The following is a 19,261-nucleotide window of genomic DNA, read 5'->3' on the forward strand; positions in this document are numbered from 1 at the left end:
GAACAGATTTACCGCTTCTTAGACTTGCCCTCATGTAGAATGATAGATCTATAACACACATTTCTATGTGAATTTGGTTGGGTCACCCAAAAAGTTACATATTGACACTTTAAGTATGCTACCTGCACACATTTGTCTACTCCAAAATAAGTCAAGAATCCAAACAGTGCACTGTCCACCCACAAAGTGGTGTGTATTCATGGATGCCAAGGGAAGCCAGGCTTCCACAAAACAATTTCCAATTAAAAAAGAACAAACATATAAAATATTTCTCATTCCTGTCTATCCGTGTTTCATAACTTTCCTTCAATTTGCAAGAGGTTAAATCTATTTCACCAGAGAAAGCATCCGAGCAAGGCAAACAGCACCCCTCTGACTTAGTATCTGTAGCCTATGAATCTATTTTTGGCCATACTCTTTTTGGCCAGACAGCATCAGATACTGTACATGGCATACAGATACTAAGACAGAGGAGCATTGTTTGCCTCGCTTGGATATTTTCTCCTGTGAGATTGATGAGTCTTGCTGTCGGTGCACATCTTGTCAAAAGTATCAATATATTCCGAGACAACCTATCAGATCTCAGAATTCCTGGGAGGGGGGGCACTGGGGTGGCCAATCAGATTTCAAGGGGGACCGTGGCCACTGTCTCATTGTCTGTTCATTGTCTCGTTAAATCAAACTCGCCATTTGAGCCACTTCCGATGGCTTTGGTACTGACATAGGTGACATGCAAATGAGGGTTAGTTCCTTTCATTCTTATAGGTTGGTTAAAATGATCTGATGTTATTTTGGGGAAAATAAAACGCCTGATAACTTCCGATATTTGGATGGGTCTCTATTGGATGTCATAAGCACTATAACATTTTAGTAGGATTTTGAGGAGTCATGATGAGACATACAATGAAATAAACAAATTCATAAAACATATTTTTGCAAAGTTTTACTGCACTGCTTTAAAGGAGGGTATCTGAAAATGAAACGCCATTTAGAAATCTGAGACCATCTTGGAATCTCGGCAGTGGCCAACTTGTTAGTTCACCAGCCCTATTTGTGTGTTTGTCTATGATCAATGAGGGCTTGCTGTTATGGTTGTCTGTGCCTTCATGAAATTGGCATAAAACCCTGAGAAGTATTTTTTTAATGTTCCACCAACTAATATAAATCATCCGCTTGTACCTCTGCCAAGCAGTCCCGCAGGTTTATGGCACTGGTATTCATGGCCAGCTTCACCTTAGGATGCCTTTGCCCTCATGATGGAGGCACTGGTGCAGTGAAATGAGGGTAAACTCTGCACTCCCAGTGCTTCATACCATGTGAGGTCATACATCTTCCTCCTTTACTAAATATATGAATGTGTCAGAAAAGCGAGTCAAGACCAACAATCTTACAAAGTAATTAATTCACTTAGAGGCTGATGTTATGAATGTAACAACACAGTTTAAGGAAAGAACCTTAACCACAATCCTTAATGTGAATTGTCACGTCAGAACCACAAAAACCTGCATCAGTGCTTGGCTTCTATAGTGCAGACCTACAGCATATTTAGCCAGACTACACCATCTACTTAGCAGAGGTCAAGGGGAGGTTACATACAGTGTCTAACCCACTTCAACATCTGGGCCCTATGGACATCTGCTCTGGCCAGGTTCTCTGCCTCGTGTGTTCGCTAGCCTTTTATACCTTCTGGCTCCGACACTTGCTCCAATATCATGGCTTATGTCTTTGCTGCACTGTACTGTCTTTCACAAGGTCTGGGCTGTAACCTTGGCCTTGGAATCCGAAAATACCACTTAAGCTTTAACTCAATTAAAATGAGGTAAATTCAAATTACTGAAAGTATTTAGAACCCTTTGTATGGAGAATATTGAATTTGTACCTAATTGCTTTAAGGTTTTTCAGTCCTAAGTTTTTCAACCTTGGAGCATTCCGCTCACCTGTTTTAAATTGTCTGGGAATAAAACATAAAATGTCTCAACATTTCCAAACATAAACACCAAGAAGAATTGAAAAGAAATCCCACTACGTTCTACTGCATTATAAAACAAAGGATTTATTCTTTACAAGACATCAGATAACAAAGCATTCACTGTCCTCACTTTCAAAAGGGCATCTTAAATCACTCCCTGTCTCTAGCTGCCCTCAAGAGTCAAATGTTATACTGTGTACTTTGGTGTACTTTGAGTCACCTCTTGCATACATAACTCAGTCTGGGATGCCATACATTCAGAAAATACCGTAATTCCTAAAACCAGTTACAATAGGACAACTAATTGATACCTAACATAATTAAGCAATAAGGCACGGGGGGGTTACTGTGCCACGACGGCCCTTCGTCGTGGCACAGTATATTTGCACTGTAGAATGGCTATTGTTCATTCTTACATGCTCTATGTTTGAGCTGCTTTTGAAAGCAAAATCGAAAACATTATTGGCATTGTTGATTTCGATTTTCATATTAGCAAGCTACGACTGATGGTTTGGTTAGCTAAACTAGCAAGTCTGTTTGTTTACCACAGCAACTACTGTAGTAAACTTGCTAGCAACTTCAGTGGATGTTAAACACATTTCTTGCGGCAAACGTGTTCAATTATAGCCATTGTATAAAAGGGATAATCAACTTGGGGCTGTATGCTTTCTCTGTTAATAATGCAGCTCCGTGGAAGGTCAGTTCCAACACACTTTCCACGTTGTTCAATATTTTCCATAGAACGCATAGCCCCTCGTTGATTATCCCCATGCATGTCTTGTCTGTCTCTTGTTAAGGAAAAGAGTGAGAGTATACATCACAATAACACAAATATGACATTTTATGATATGACATTTATTTTATGAGACAAAGAGAACACAGGTGATTAGTGTGAGAGACAGATCACCTGCTTTTTGGCAGAGAAGAGGGTGGTGTTTGCCAAAACCTATTGAACTGAATTGATTACCTGTGAGAGACTGTAGATCCCTGTAGAAGGTGTCATACCTATTTAGCATCTCTGGCACAATTTTCTCTGTTGGTGGTATAGGAAAGCCCGCTTGCTACATCCTTATGACTGAACTATTGGCACAGATGCATGAAATTAAGGTGATATTCTGCCTGTTCTTATGAGGACCAATATGGCAAACACATGTTGGCAGCTACAAATGTTCTGGGCACATTGTTTCCAGTGTGATCAATCGTTAGTTTTAAGCAGTGGGAAGAGTTTCAAAGAAAAGCTTCCCATAACATTCTTGTGTTCCACATACATCTATTCAGATGACATGATAGCTTTTATTTGAGTGTTCTCGATATAAATGAATAAATTGGCATGATAAATTACTGTGTGGGCCTGTGTTCATCGCAGGTGGTTACAGAGTGATTCCTCATGAAAACCATAAAAAAAGACCATGATTTGGGGGATTTTCACAAAATGGAATCTGTAGAATAGTCCTTTGGAGGAATGCTTGTTAACATTTGTATCTAAAAGCATAATTGAGAATCAATTAATATAATTTTGGCCTTAACCAGGTCTCTAAGACTGTTTAATCTGAAGATACTAGAAATCAAAAATGTGTATCATATGAAGCTTTACCACTTTCTCTGTAATATGAGTTGTATTTCGATTTCAAGTATAAACATTACTTTAAATATTGAAAAATAAACATGAATATTGAAAATATTAAATGTTGTATTTGGCAAAAGTTTCTGTACATTGTTAAATATAATATACTCTCTGAGGTCATTAAAGATCCCCTGGCACTTATTGTAAGAGTAGGGGTGTTAACCCTGGTGTCCTGGCTAAATTCCTAATCTGGCCCTCAAACCATCACGGTCACCTAATAATCCCCAGTTTACAATTGGCTCATTCATCCCCCTCCTCTCCCCTGTAACTATTCCCCAGGTCGTTGCTGCAAATGAGAACTTGTTCTCAGTCAATTTATCTGGTAAAATAACAGATAAATAAAAATAAAATAAAAAAAGGTTGGGTGGTATCCAGATTTGTAATGATGTACGCTGAGAGTCGGGAAGCAAGTTCAGGGAGTGAATACATTTAATAAATAAACGGAACATAATACAAAACAAGAAACACAAACAGCACACAGACATGAAACAGAAGCAATAACGCCTGGGGAAGGAACAAAAGGGAGTGACATAAATAGGCCAGGTAATCGAGGAGGTGATGGAGTCCAGGTGTCAATAAGTGCTGGTGTGCATGACAGGCGTGCGTAATAATCAGCAGTTTGGTGACCTGATTTCCATATTATTCCTGTACCACTCCGGGGTATACGGTATTACTGGCAGTGCACACAAGGGGTGCTTTGTAGCACATTATGGAATCTCGAAGGAGGCCTGGTTAAGGCCAAAATGTAATAAATGATTAATGAAAATGTATCAATTATGCTTTTAGATACAAATGTAAAAAATAACAATCCTTCTATCACATTTCAGGAGAAGACCCAGATGCAGACAGTGTCGAAGAAACACAAGTTTATTACTAGAACAGGGGGCAGGCAAAACGATAGGTCAAGGGCAGGCAGAGGTCAGTAATCCAGATCAGAGTCCATAAGATACAGAACGGCAGGCAGGCTCAGGGCAGGCAGAATGGTCAAAACTAGAAAACAGGAACTAGAAAATACAGGTGCAAGGGGAAACTGCTGGTAGGCTTGACAAACAAAACAAACTGGCAATAGACAAACAGAGAACACAGGTATAAATACACTGGGGATAATGGGGAAGATGGGCAACATCTGGAGGGGGTGGAGACTAGCACAAAGACAGGTGAAACAGATCAGGGTGAGACACCTTCCTCAAAAGGACTATTCTATATAGATACAATTTGGTGAAAATCCCCCAAATCATGGTATTTTTTTCTGGCTTTCGTGAGGAATCAATCTACAACCTAATATGGATAACTTTACAATCAATATTGTTCACGATTAATAAAAACATTTCTGGAGTTATTGTTGAAATATAATTGATCAATGATTAAAGCATCACTTTCTAAACCATCTCAATTTATTTGTGAACATTCTGTGTATAATAAAGATTAGCCAACAGCTGGATAGGAAACACAGGGCGGTAGGACATGTAGTGAAAACATATGGAGCAGAGCAGAAAGTCGGAAGTGTGTAAAAAGCACTAGGGAATTCCTGTCTGAACCCAACACTGTCAACCACAAATTTACTGAGTAAATATTGTCAGCAGTAACATAATGACATGCTTGGAAAATTATTATCTGGGATAGTGTAATGGTTTTCTTCTGTCGAAGGAGAGGAGGACCAAAATGCAGCGTGGTTGGAGTTCATAGTTTTTAATAAGAGAAACTAAACATGAACACAATTACAAAACAACAAACGTGGCAAAACCCGAAACAGTCCTATCTGGTGCAGAGAACACAAAGACAGGAAACACAAAAGAACTATGGTCAGAACGTGACAGATAGTTTGTACGTTACATGTTTCAGGGAGAATTGGAGCATAGAGCTCAATGTATGCCATCTAAATAGCTGATTATTACTTATCACAAAATTATGTGATCATATGTGAATCAGTCACGTTTAGATGGAAGTCATGTAACTTTATACTTGAGATCATGCTAATGTATTTGTTAAAAACCATAGCGTAATCCCGGCAAGTCTGAGAAACTGATTAATTTGTGGGAAGTGTGGATTGCCGATGAAATACATATGGGTTGAGTCAACATAATATTATTTGTTGATGTCAAAAGGTGTGCACCATATACCATCCATCATAAAGGCTTAGACGTGGGAAAGAGGAAGAGATCCATCAATACTAAGTTCCCTGAATCATCACCCTCCAACTCTCTCCAGCATTACTAAGTGAAACTGGTCTGTGACCAGATTCTTGTCTGCCTAGCTCTATGAATTAGGTAATGGACCGAAGTGTTCCTGTTTAGGGGGCGGGGGGAGGGGTATGGGAAGAAAAAAAAAACTTTTCTGCAAATGCTGCAGACCTCAGTTGATCTACTAACACCACACCACTGTAGACAATGTGCGTGCCTACAGAGGATTAGTGTGTCTGCATCACACCCTGTTTGGGCCACTATGCCATTCAGGACCTTGTCAGCCCATTCAGGGCTACATAATAAGTCAAGAGACAGGGCCTGTACTCACAAAGAGTCTCAAGTGCTGATATAGCATCCGTTTTAGGTTTTAGATCAAAATGAACAAGATTATATGGACAGGGGGGACCTGATCCTAGATCAGTACTCTTACTCTGAGACACTTTTTGAATATGAGCCCTCGGCCCTGGTCACAGAATCAACGGCAAGCAGTCTTCCACACAGAATGGAAGATGTCCTTTCTGCAATCGATTATAGCAGGGTACAATGTGTCAGCACAGACACAATTATTCTTCTCTGTGTCAGATTCAGACATCAATGCTTTTCCGAGACTGTTGTTTCAAAATAGTAGACCCTGAATTCCATAATTGTATTCTTTTTTTGCAAATCCATAATTATAAGATTTTGATGATGTATAATATTCTGGAAAAGCAGTCATGCTGAGATGACAAAATACAGACCAGCTGATTCATTTTTCATCAGTCACACAATGTCTGTTTTGTCTTTTTTAAGCTCCACAACATTGTAGATGGTGTCCTTCACTCCTTTCTATTCACTTATAGCCCTGCACCTCCACCCTGTCCATGACCTTTCATTCTGTCCATGAATATGATATTGGGCTGTGGAAAGAAGGACAGAAATTTTAGAACTCGATAAGATTCGGAAGAAGAAGAAAGAAAGTGTCACGCCTTGGTCATTGTATTTTGTGTTTTTGTTATATGTTTGGGTAGGCCAGGGTGTGACATGGGTTTATATTTGTTGTATTCGTATTGGGGTTTGTATTATTTGGGATTGCGGCTGATTAGGGGTGTGTCTAGTTAGGCTTGGTTGCCTGGGGCGATTCTCAATCAGAGTCAGGTGCTTGTCGTTGTCTCTGATTGAGAACCGTATTTAGACAGCCTGTCTTTCGCGTTGTAATTTGTGGGTGTTTGTTCCTGTCTTAGTGTTGTAGTCACCAGATAGGCTGTAATAGGTTTCACGTTTCGTTTGTTGTTTTCATATACAGTTATTTTCATGTACCGCGATTATTTTCATTAAAGTCATGAGTAACCTACACGCTGCATTTCGGTCTGACTCTCTTCATACAACAGACGAACGGCGTTACAGAAAGACACAAACATGTCTCTGACATATAATTATGTGGTTACTCATGAAGATAAACAGACAGCCTAGGAGTCGAGAAGGGTAAAAATAAACCAATGATACTGCAGCCAAACTGGTCTAGTGCTCAGCTCTAATGAAAAGGCATTTTATAGACTCACTGGAGAGACATTCAGAGATTCAATCAGTTATCAGGATATCTCAATCATTATTATGCCTAAAACACCAGTAGCTTGGGTCTCTTTCTATCTCTAGGTAAATCAGATATGCAGGAAGTGCATTGGCATCTCTGACTCGCAGTGGACTTGTCTACTTCAATACACCTAGGCTGGGTTTAATCTGAGGTGTGCTATAGAGCAGCTCACTATAACATACTTTTAAAGGTAATTTACATTTCAGCTGGAATGCACAGTGTGAATGAAACTCTGCCATAGTCACTGATCAATGTTGAAATCTAGTCATGCATAAACAAATCCATAACCGAAACCCAACTGATTACATGCTCATTACTTTTTTACATTTTTATTATCCAATCCACACAATAGCCAGCATATGCCCTTCACAATCACACCTATCTTTGAAATATCCCTCCTACAAAGCCCATGGCAATGCCATTGCATGATGTAGAGGTTAAGCCCCCCATTAGTGTCTAATCCAGCCAGATCAGCACTGCATCTGTGTAATTCAAAGTGAGCATGGAAACTGAGCTACAGTTTGTGTGCACTCTGGATATGATGACTTGGGGTCATGAAGATTTCTGCACAGATGACTGGGCAGATAGATAGCTAGATAGCTTCACAGTAAGCCTCAGATGTAGTTTTGTCTGTAAATAGGAGACATAGGCAAACATTTTAAGACTCTAAGGGGCCTACATTTATGCAGGTTATACATTTAACACTTTGCCAGCCAAATGCAGAAAAACATCACAAGTGGGTCAACCTGTCAAACTCATGTGCCACATTGGAGGGTACAGTGTAGGCTAAGGCACTATGGCAAAATGGTAGTATCTCTGAAGGAGTTAAATAATGTATCCAGTCAAGCATACACTCATCATGTGGATGCATGAGCTAGTTGGATATTGAACAGGGTTGGCAAGAAGTGTGAGCTAGGATTAGATTTTTGAAGAGACGTGCATGTTTGCATTACTTATGCTTTAATGGTCCCCATGCTCAATAAATTGCCTCATGCATTGTCTACGATTTTTATCCAAGCTGTCTTTGTCGCAGTTTGAAATATTTCCAAGCCAATACAAACCCTCTAAGCTCCAGCAGCAGTAGGTGCGATGTCCCCTACAGTGGGGAGTTGAAAGCCCAGTTTGTGTCTGATTGAATGAGAGCTGTGTATTCTGTGTTCATTGCATGCAGCAGTGGAAAAGCACATAACTCATTTCAGAGGACCTTAAAGAAAATATAAAGTGGCTGCAAGTGTAGTAAGTGTGCCTAACTGAGATAAAAAAAGACTCCACTGAACTGATTAGTTCAATCAGACAAGAATGAGACATTCTGGAAGATAGCATTTAAGTAAAGACTTTATCCAAAAACACTTTTATCCCCTACCCAAATAAAAACCTCACAATTTCTTCACAATCCATCTAGATTGTTAACTGCTGAATACAATTGCAGCCAACATAAACGTGGGATGTTCTGACTTATTGAGCAACATCTCATATGAACAGAGTATGTAAAACAACCCCCTTTGTTTTCAGTTATTTGGGCAAAAATATCAACCTAACTGCAGCCAGTAGAACATTCATCTACAGTATCAATAATTATACCCAGCCAGTCCCATCTGTTATTTTTGAAGTGCTCATGATCAAGCAAGGCTTGTCCATGCCCGAAAGGTTAAAGTACTTATGTTAGTACAGTAGTCTGAGAACGGCTATTCTTATATTCTGCATTAGGAACTAGGCATGTTTTTGCTATTACGTGGTGAACAACAGGGACTGTGCTTTATTTCATTTCATTTTTTAAATTTCTTTCCTCTTTTTGGCAACTTAAGTTGATATTATTTTCCTTTGTGTGATGGATTTGAAGCACATTGATATATTTTATTTTGACATTCACGTCCCGCTGTTCCGAACAGTCTGATTTTGGAGTCATAAACCTATCATTAGACATCATTAATCCCCAGGTCCCTCGTTAAACTGGCTCTGCTGCATTCTACGCTGGAGGTATTACGATGACCTTAACTACCGTTGGCTGATAGACTATGACAGAAATTATGACCTTAACAAAGTCTATTTTGTAATATTTGCATGCATAAAAATATCATATCTGACACCAAAAAGACTGTCTGACTCGGTTTTAGGGCTCCCTCAGGATGTCTCTTGGCAGGCGGAGCGATATGTGGCACTGCAACTTCGAGAGGGATTGCAGTGGATGTGCTTATGATTAAACGACCATTGCGGTCGTTAATAGCGACTTAGAAAGTGCTTAGGGATCTCCGGTCAAACTGGCCCCATCACACATGGATTGTGCTGCGTGTTATTTGCTTTCTTTTTCTGTTATACTGTGAAAATAACAGTGTTAACTGTAGAAAGTGGTAACATTCCTTCTTATGCTCCAACTGAGATCTTAAATATATGGCTTATAGAGATTGTGTGGTCACCAAATTTAGTGTTCAAGAAAAACACTGTGGTCACATCAAGAATCTATAGACATCCGGGTTGGTAGGTTCAAATGATGGCATTAACTTGTTCTAATCTTTGACATGTTACGATTTGACATAGAAGGTGCCACATTATAGTAAAATGAAAAGTTGCTTTTGAATATGTCGAAAATACAATAAGAAGCTGATCAAGATGGTTGTTTGTTACTAGTGCTCTGCTATACAGTGTCAATATGTATGCTTTTGTACATAATAGATGAACCTATTACAAAAACAGGCAAACTAAAATCTAACGACTTGTAAATAAGGTCCAAAAAGCCATAGGCATGCCATTTAGGACCAAATGTATGTAAATTGAAGAATCTAAAAATGTTCTCCCAAGGCTCCTAATAAGAATTTGTCCCCAACATGTGCTTTGGAATGTGTACAGAGTTCTCGTTTTCCAAATTTAGACATTTAATAGAACAACTGTAAAGACAATACAACAATAAAGCGTGCCTATTATGCTGTAAAACAGAAAACAGAACATGAGGGTTTGGGGTCACTTAGAAATGTCCTTGTTTTTGAATGAAAAACTTTATTTTTTAAATAACATCAAATTGATCAGAAATACAATGTAGACATTGTTAATATTGTAAATGACTATTGTAGTTGGAAACAGCAGATTGTTTATAGAATATCTACATAGGCGTACAGAGGCCCATTATCAGCAACCATCACTCCTGTGTTCCAGCGTTTATCCTTTTAAAAGGCTAATTGATCATTAGAAAACCCTTTTACAATTATGTTAGCACAGCTGAAAACTGTTGTGCTCATAAAAGAAGCAATAAAACTGGCCTTCTTTAGACTAGTTGAGTATCTTGGAGCATCAGCATTTGTGGGTTCGATTACAGGCTCAAAATGGCCAGAAACAAAGAACTTTCTTCTGAAACTCATCAGTATATTCTTGTTCTGTGAAATGAAGGCTATTCCATGCGAGAAATTGCCAAGAAACTGAAGATCTCGTTCAATGCTGTGTACTACTCCCTTCACAGAACAGTGCAAACTGGCTCTAACCAGAATAGAAAGAGGAGTGGGATGCCCCGGAACACAACTGAACAAGAGGACAAGTACATTAGAGTGTCTAGTTTGAGAAACAGACGCCTCACAAGTCTTCAACTGGCAGCTTCATTAAATAGTACCCGCAAAACACCAGTCTCAACGTCAGCAGTGAAGTGGCGACTCCGATATGCTGGCCTACAATGCTTGTTTTGTCACATTGACAAATGTGAAATTAAGTGAACTATTAGAATTTAAGCAACCAGAAAATGGTGGAGCAATTTCTGCATAAAGCACCTATAATGTTTTGTGCAAGGGCTCTTTTATAGGTTATTAAGCAATTATTCTGTTTGGCATCAGTTCAGCTTTTGAACTCCTCTCTTCTCTCAGACAACATGAAGGGTCACTACTATCTTGCAGCAACTGTGAATACCATTAATATGCTAACTCATGCTGTAGAACAACCATAAGTTCCTCAACATAATAATGGCCACTGTTGGACCTCTTTGAATATATAATGTGGGTGACAACACTCTTTTCAGAAAGCATTGGATTAAACACCTGTGGGTTGGATTTCAGCAATCAAAGATGATTCATTTCCTCTTAACTGACTGAAAAGAACAGCCTGGTCCACTGAGGAAAACTAGAAGAGAAAAGGACACTCTATTCAGACTTGCTTCTGCAAGAGTCATTCATGTGTGCAGTTCTTATACAAAACAATATTAAAAGAAAATTCATGTTTTTTTTAACTGACATTTTTCAAGCACTGTTGTATGAGTTGGGATTAAATCCCCTATGTTCACCTTCTTCAAAGACTGCTCCCCTTATTGGGATCTCTCCATGCTTATTAGTAAATTTTATATTTGACAAGTAAACTTGTTTGTCTATTACAGATTTTGAGAACTACATAATGAAAAGGTATGCCTGTAAAATAGAAACATAAAAAATTCTATATACTCCAATGTACTATGATGATGACTTATGATTTTACTTAACAGTACATGTTTTAAACATTTGATATTGACAAGATCAGAGATCTACTGTATGTAACAACTCAAATCAAAGTGTATTGGTCGCCTACACAGATGAGCAAATGTTAAAACAGGTGCAGCTAAATGCTTTAGTTTCTTGCTCCTACGGTGCAGTAATACAATATCAATATAATATAATACCAATACACAAATAATCCAGGAAGTCCAAAACACGAAAGAAATGGATCCCCTCTATACAGTAAACATGTTTTACTAAAATTGCATTGGCCAATAGAGTACTGTAATACCGTAATATATGGCATTTATGGAGCAGAGACTTTTATCCAAAGTGACAACAGTCAACACCTTTTGGTATGTGACCCCAGTGCGAATCAAACCCGCAACTCTGGTGTTGCTGTGACATGCTATTATGAACTGAGCCACAAAAAGGACAACTACGATACATACTGTAAATTACAATACATGATTCTACATCCGATTGCTTGCTCTCTGGGGTTTTAATCTTGGTTTCTGTATAAACATATTTTTTATTTAACTAGGCAAGTCAGTTAAGAACAAATTCTTATTTTCAATGACGGCCTAGGAACAGTGAGTTAACTTGCCTGTTCAGGGGCAGAACGACAGATTTGTACCGTGTCAGCTCAAGGATTTGAACTTGCAACCTTCCGGTTACTAGCCCAATGCTCTAACCACTAGGCTACCCTGCCGCCCCGACAAATGCTGATGTAAAAAGGGCTTTATAAATACATTTGATTGATTGAAAAAATGTATAATTGCCATCCCCATGAGCGGACCATCAATGAGGCATGAAATTATTTCAATCCAGACCTATGTTAGGCTTGGATTCGCCATGCCGAAAGGGTTTTCCCCAGATGAGGATATTTACCTCAATTTCAATGAGAACCTAATGCCAAATGCTCAAGACAGTCCATATGAGTGTACCACCCTCCTTCAGGGTCCATTTTAATGGGTATTGTAAGTCTATTGCCTAATGTGAAAACAGTGTAATGTACTGTAATTTACAGTACTGTAGCATACGACATTCAAAACGCAATTTTTAAACGTATCTTACATTTTTTTGCTATTGGATTAACTGGTTGTTAAAATAACTACATTGAGAAGATATCATTAGGTTGTGTTTTGGTGAATAAACCAATGTACTCATTATATTTCACAGTAAATTTGTATTTTGGATCAATGGTTGTGTGATGAAAGATGTCTACAAACAAAATGAATGCACAATGAAAGGTTTTGATTGTAAGACTGGCTGTGTTACAAGTGTTGCCAGTTTGGAGTTTTGTACTGAGAGTAAAACAATTCACCACATATATGTAAAAATAGTACCAAAGCGATTTATAAACTGTAAGTTGTCTCACATATTGTGGTTTGAGCCCCAACGAAAAGGAGACTAGGAACCTCTCGCCCAATATTCACAGTTTACAAGGATCACTGATCTGAAGAATCTCCAGGAATTGCTGTTTATGGCCCCCTGTTGGATTATGAGGAAATATAAACTGTTTTGAGATTGATGTTAATTTAACATACACTGAGTGTACAAAACATTAAGAATACCTCTTATTTTCATGACATAGATTTCGCCTGGATTCACCTGGTCAGTCTATGATCCCTTATTGATCTTACTTGTTAAATGTACTTCAATCAGTGTAGATGAAGGGGAGGAGACAGGTTAAAGAAGGATTTTTACACCTTGAGACAATTGAGACATGGATTGTGTGTGTGCCATTCAGAGGGTGAATGGGCAAAACAAAATATTTACATGCCTTTGAACGTGGTATGGTAGTACAGTAAGTGCTATAGGCGCATCGGTTTGTATCAAGAACTGCAGCGCTGCTGTTTTTTTTAATGCTCAACAGTTTCCCATGTGTATCAGGAATGGTCCACCACCCAAAGGACATCCAGCCAACTTGAAACAACTGTGGGAAGCAGTGGAGTCAACATTTGGGTGGGGGGGGGGCAACTCAATATTTGGAAGGTGGTCTTAATGTTTTCTACACAATGTATACTGTCAGTGCAGAAGCTTACTAAGCTTGTCATTTCTTCTACGCTTGTCATTTCTCTACTCTCACTCTCATTGTCTTATTCTATTGGCACAAATACTCTGGTTGATTTGACGGGTATCTAAACAATTTTGGTATCTAAACATTCTGCAACACTTGAGAAACAAGTGTGCTGACTGTTATTCATCACTGGGAAAGAGAGCGGGAGAGCGAGAGCAAGAGAGAGATTGATGGAACTATGAGTTTCCTATTACTAAACAACACTTTAAGCATGATCATTCCATGTCATGCAAGATCGGTTTATATGAGGCCAGTTCTGGTGTAAATAATACATCATCTCTTTAGGTGGATTGGTGGGCCAAAACTCATTAGAAAACTTTCCTGCTCCTTATTAGTGAATAGCACACACTCTCGACCTTGCCCCTCTGCAAAATGGAGGTGGTAGGAAAGGAAATATGTGAGAAGCGTTAAGATATACATGACTGAAGTACACCATATTTAGTTTAAAAGGGCCCAGGGTTTTGGAGGTATATATAATATTTGCAACATTTCTGTTGAAATTGTGTTTATCTTGCTCTCTGACTAAGTTGATTATTGTTCATGACAATAAGTGCAACATTTTGGGAACTCAATGGCTTATTCAACATTTGCTATGACTCCAGGACCACTCTGTTTACTGGCCCACACAGTATAGCCTACATTTAATAATGCCCCTTCTGTCACAGTTCGATAACCTTATGCAAAACATGTGGTTTTAAATAAGTTATTGAACATTAGAAAAGGTAGTACTTTTAGACCATATTAGAATAGGCAGATAATTTGAATTGTATTTTATTTATTTATTTAACCTTTATTTAACTAGGCAAGTCAGTTAAGAACAAATTCTTATTTACAATGACAGCCTACACCGACCAAAACGGACGACACTGGGCCAATTGTGCGTCGCCCTATGGTGAACTAACCTTGCTCTTTGAAATCTTACTGTATGTCCTAGTCATGCCCATGTAGCAGTTGCTTCCATCCCTCCTTGCCTTTTTTCTATCTAAAGACAAGGACAGTTCATTTAAGATAATGATTGGCAATCAGTGGTATAAAGTACTTATTTAAAAGTCGCTTTTGGGGGTATCTGTACTTTACTTTACTATATATGTTTGACTACTTTTACTCCACTACATTCCTAAAGAAATAATGTACTTTTTACTCCATACATTTTCCCTGACACCCAAAAGTACTCCTTACATTCCGGATGCTTAGCCAAGACACAAGAAAATTGTCAAATTCACACACTTCTCGAGAGAACATCCCTGGTCATCCCTACTACCTTGGATCTGGTAGACTCCCTAAATGTTGGATTGTGCCCTGGCTATCCATAAATGAAATAAAACAAGAATATCATGCCTTCTGGTTTGCTTAATATAAGGAATGTGAAATGATTTATATTTTTTACCTTTGATACTTAAGTATATTTTGGTAATTACATGTACATTGATACTTAAGTATATTTAAAACCAAATACTTTTAGACTTTTACTCAAGTAGTATTTTACTGGGTGACTTTCACTTTTACTAGAGTCATTTTCTTTTGGTATCTTTACTTTTACTCAAGTATGACACTGTTGGCAATCAATATTACTTCAGCAAAACTGGACGCTTTTGAAGAATCAAACATACTTATAAAAGACAACATTATTTGTTTGGCATTTTTCACCTTGTTCGCACATGGCGCCAACACGTCCAGTTCTCGCGTTCTTCTTTTGCACACATGTCGGCAAGCACCTGTCAAGGAGAGTTAGTGTTATCAGCTACTGCAAATAAAATGACAGATGCACAACCACCATGGACGATATATTTTGGCTACTATCCTAGGTAATAAAAGAAAGGTAGCACTTTCGGTAAGTTACAACTTTTGTATCCTGTACAGCCTAAAGGCTATGAGTAGAAAGGTTCCCCCTCAAAGTCATACAGTACTTGTATGCACTCTAGTAGGATTTTAGGATAGCAATGGCATAGCCTACCTACTGTAGTAACCAAACGTTTTTACCTCAAGTCAATACTATTTAATTTAACAATTCCAACTGCCTGTTAATATTAGCCTACCGCAAATATGGCCAAATCTAAAAAAAATAGAAACAAACCGCTAACTCAACATTTGAATGGTGATATCGATTCCAAAATGCATCGATTCGGGCAAAGTCTTACTTTCTTTTGCATCCTTTGCACCGGCCTTACACTGCGCCAAAACTATACGTTCGCGCGCTGGCAGGAAACACCTGTCAAGGAGAGATATGCATAATCAAATGGATTCAATCGTCTTATTAGTGTAGGCCTAGTTGTCAGTAAAAATGACTAGACCTATGCCGCTGAGGATGATGTATTTAAATGCAAGGTCAAAATATATTTTCTTAGGTAGAAAAATATTATAATTAGAAAAGTCGTTTGGCCCGTAAAATAAGATTGTAGCCTATCAGTTGTCGTAATATACCTAATTTAAATGCCTTACTTTAAGGGTAAACCAATCCAGCTGGGCAAGGCTTGATGGCCGAAAGTTACGGGTATTCTTTTCGTGCTTCATTACAGCACAGATTAGAACTAATGGTATTTAACCAGATTTGTTGATATAAACAAACAGCACAGCACAACCCAACTGTTCCACCTCTGGTTTTTCGTCTCGCAGTCTGTGTGAGTTTGAGGGGTGGGGCCAACTCAACATCATGCATGCGGAGTCTCCTGCACTAGATGGGGTTGGATGCAAATACCCCAGGATTGTGAATGACTTGTCTGAGTTGGAAGGTTTCCGACGCTTAAAATTGGATTTATGTGGAAATTGCATCAAGTGAGTGATTTACTAGCACGAGCCTTCTTATAAATAACTGCGCTGACTGAAAGAAATAGCAAAAGTTATACAAACATTTTTTCGGCGGATTGCATTTGAAAGATTAGTTTCTCATTTTATTTGAAATGACTTGCAGATTTTTAAATTTCCATAAATAATGCACACGGAGAGCCCAAATGTTTGATGGCAACATAAATTGCCAACTGATAAAATACAACAAAGGGAATGATTTGTTTCTCTATAATGATCTAATATCTCTTTATCATCTCATGTGAAGGGGTCATGTAGGAGGAGTTCTTTTGAAACCAAACAAGTTACGAATTTTCCCTTATAAAAAGGAAATTGAGACCCGACAACTCACTGGATCTCACCATAAGAGGTTTGCAATGCACAGGTAGGTCGAATTTCCAAGCTGTTATTCTGCTGTGGATTATGTATGACTGGAAACTGATAGTGCATTTTGGAATAGTTTAGAGCTCTGTAATTCGTTTTAGTAATATGGGAAATAAATTACTTATTTGTTTTAGGCTAGCCTATTAGCCTACTATGGCTTAATTAACTTTTAATTAATGCCGAATAATAGGCTTACCTCTAATAAACAACCCTCATTTAATGGTCAAAATGAAGTATTTTTGAGGTGTTATTATTATTTTTTACATTATTATTAGTTTTTTTCATTATTGAATGATTTTAGTATTCAACTTTTTAAATGTCAGTGACATTGAAATTGATCTTGTTTTATTTTGTGAAATGCAACATTATGTAATTTGCTGTTATTTTGTAGAACCAGGTAAGTGTCAGGAAAAATATTTTTTGTCTGAAAAATATGTTACTGTCATTAACATTCAAAAATGCATGTCGGAAGAGGAATCATCTCCCTTTCAGTAACCTGTGTGCATAAGGAACCCCATGATATTTAATAAAACATATTTATATCACTTTTTCTGGAGAAAAAAATCTGAAATTTGAGACATCCTAAATGCCTCCTTTTGTATCCATTAGGGGTTCCCTGATTGTATGAAGGCATGCTTTTTTCTTCTGCTGGTCGCTTTTCAAGCATATTTAGGGAATCGAGTGTGCAGAAATTTATTTTGGCACTACACATGTTGCAGCAGCAATTTAGCAGTTAATTAAAACAGCACTGGCTCCATTTATCCCTCCCTCTCGCTCACTCTCCTTCTTGCTCTTTTGTTCTCACTCTCTCGTTCTTGCTCTCTTTCTTTCTCTCCAGTTTTCTGTATCTGTCTGTCTCTGTCTGCTTCTCCACCAGTCTTACATTAACACTGACCACTTGAATTCCGCTTTAAAAAGAGATTGATAAGCAGGAGGGAGACAGACAATTGGAGACCAAGATTATGGGAGAGAGAGATGCTGGAGTGGACTGGGGCAGGTGGGGAGCTCCAATAGATTTTCCTTTCTCCTCAGAAGACCAATGTAGGCAGCTGTAAGTTTACATTTACAATGTAAGTCAGCATGGTGTGCTAGCATGTGCGGCATGCAGACAGACAGCGTGGCTAACCCTGACTGCTGGCGCCCCATAGACTATGGGTGCGTTTGAAAGAGCGGGGTGGTGCTGGGAACACAGAGGAATTCTCCTCCTTGTACAACTCAGTGGGAGAGATCAGACAAGGAGGTGGTGGAGGAAGGAAGGAAGGAAGGAGAGAGATCTACTGTACAGTACATAGCAGGCAGTCCTATAGTGTTGTAGTCTACATGTGTAGCACATTTTACCCAGCTTTCCCTGCACAGGAAGTGATTACCAATAATGGGCTGTGGAGGCTCCTGAAGCATTCCAGTGACAGAGCCAGGTGTTTTTCGGCACACGTGCACATGCAGATGCCCTGCATGGTGCTACTACTACCTGCTGCTTTAGATTAGAGGGTGTCAATGGTGCTGAGCAGTCTATGGGGCCTAGAACATGAAGGAGAGTGACTACTGATAACGCCTTCCTACCACCTATTTCCTCACCATCATTGCCTTTCTCCTTCACTCTTCCTTTCGCTCTACTCTCCTCACTCACTCTCTCAATTAAATTAAATTCAAAGGGCTTTATTGAAATGGGAAACACATGTTTACATTGCCAAAGCAAGTGAAATAGATAAATAAAAGTGAAATAAACAATAGAAACTATATACATTGCAATCATAATAGTTTACACTCATAACATTTAAAATGTCTTATTATGGCTATGTACAGTGTTATAACTATGTGCAAATAGTTAAATTACAAAAGGGAAAATAAATAAACATAAATATGGAATGTATTTACAATGGTGTTTATTCTTCACTTGTTGCCCTTTTCTTGTGGTAACGGGTCACAAATCTAGCTGCTGTGATGGCACACTGTGGTATTTTATCAAATTGAATTGGTTTTTTAATTATTTGTGGGTCTGTGTAATCTGAAGGAAATACAGTGCCTTCGGAAAGTATTCAGACCCCTTGACTTTTCCCATATTTTGTTAGGTTACAGCCTTATTCTAAACTTGATGAAATTGTTGTGTCCCTCATCAATCTACACACAATACCCCATAATGACAAAGCAATAATGGATTTTAAAAAATTGTTGCTAATTTATTAAAAATAAACATCTGAAATATCAAATGTACATTCATATTCAGACCC

The 19,261-nt window shown here is 38.4% G+C and overlaps 1 protein-coding gene across 3 annotated transcripts in view; it reads left to right on the top strand.

Annotated features, from left to right (window-relative positions):
* Positions 1-15,587: 15,587 nt before the first annotated feature.
* LOC123996317 (R-spondin-1-like) overlaps positions 15,588-19,261 on the top strand; it is a 35,610-nt gene continuing 31,936 nt past the window's right edge. For 2 of the 3 annotated variants that reach the window (XM_046299665.1, XM_046299666.1), the window contains exons 1-2: positions 16,518-16,640; positions 16,918-17,034. The gene's annotated coding sequence lies outside the window, so the exon portion shown is untranslated. Of the gene's footprint in view, positions 15,700-16,517; positions 16,641-16,917; positions 17,035-19,261 lie in introns of those variants that run through there. The other variant, XM_046299667.1, reaches the window with a different exon arrangement.

The sequence above is a fragment of the Oncorhynchus gorbuscha genome, linkage group LG15, assembly GCF_021184085.1.
Source record: "Oncorhynchus gorbuscha isolate QuinsamMale2020 ecotype Even-year linkage group LG15, OgorEven_v1.0, whole genome shotgun sequence".
In the NCBI taxonomy this organism is placed as follows: Eukaryota; Metazoa; Chordata; class Actinopteri; order Salmoniformes; family Salmonidae; genus Oncorhynchus; species Oncorhynchus gorbuscha.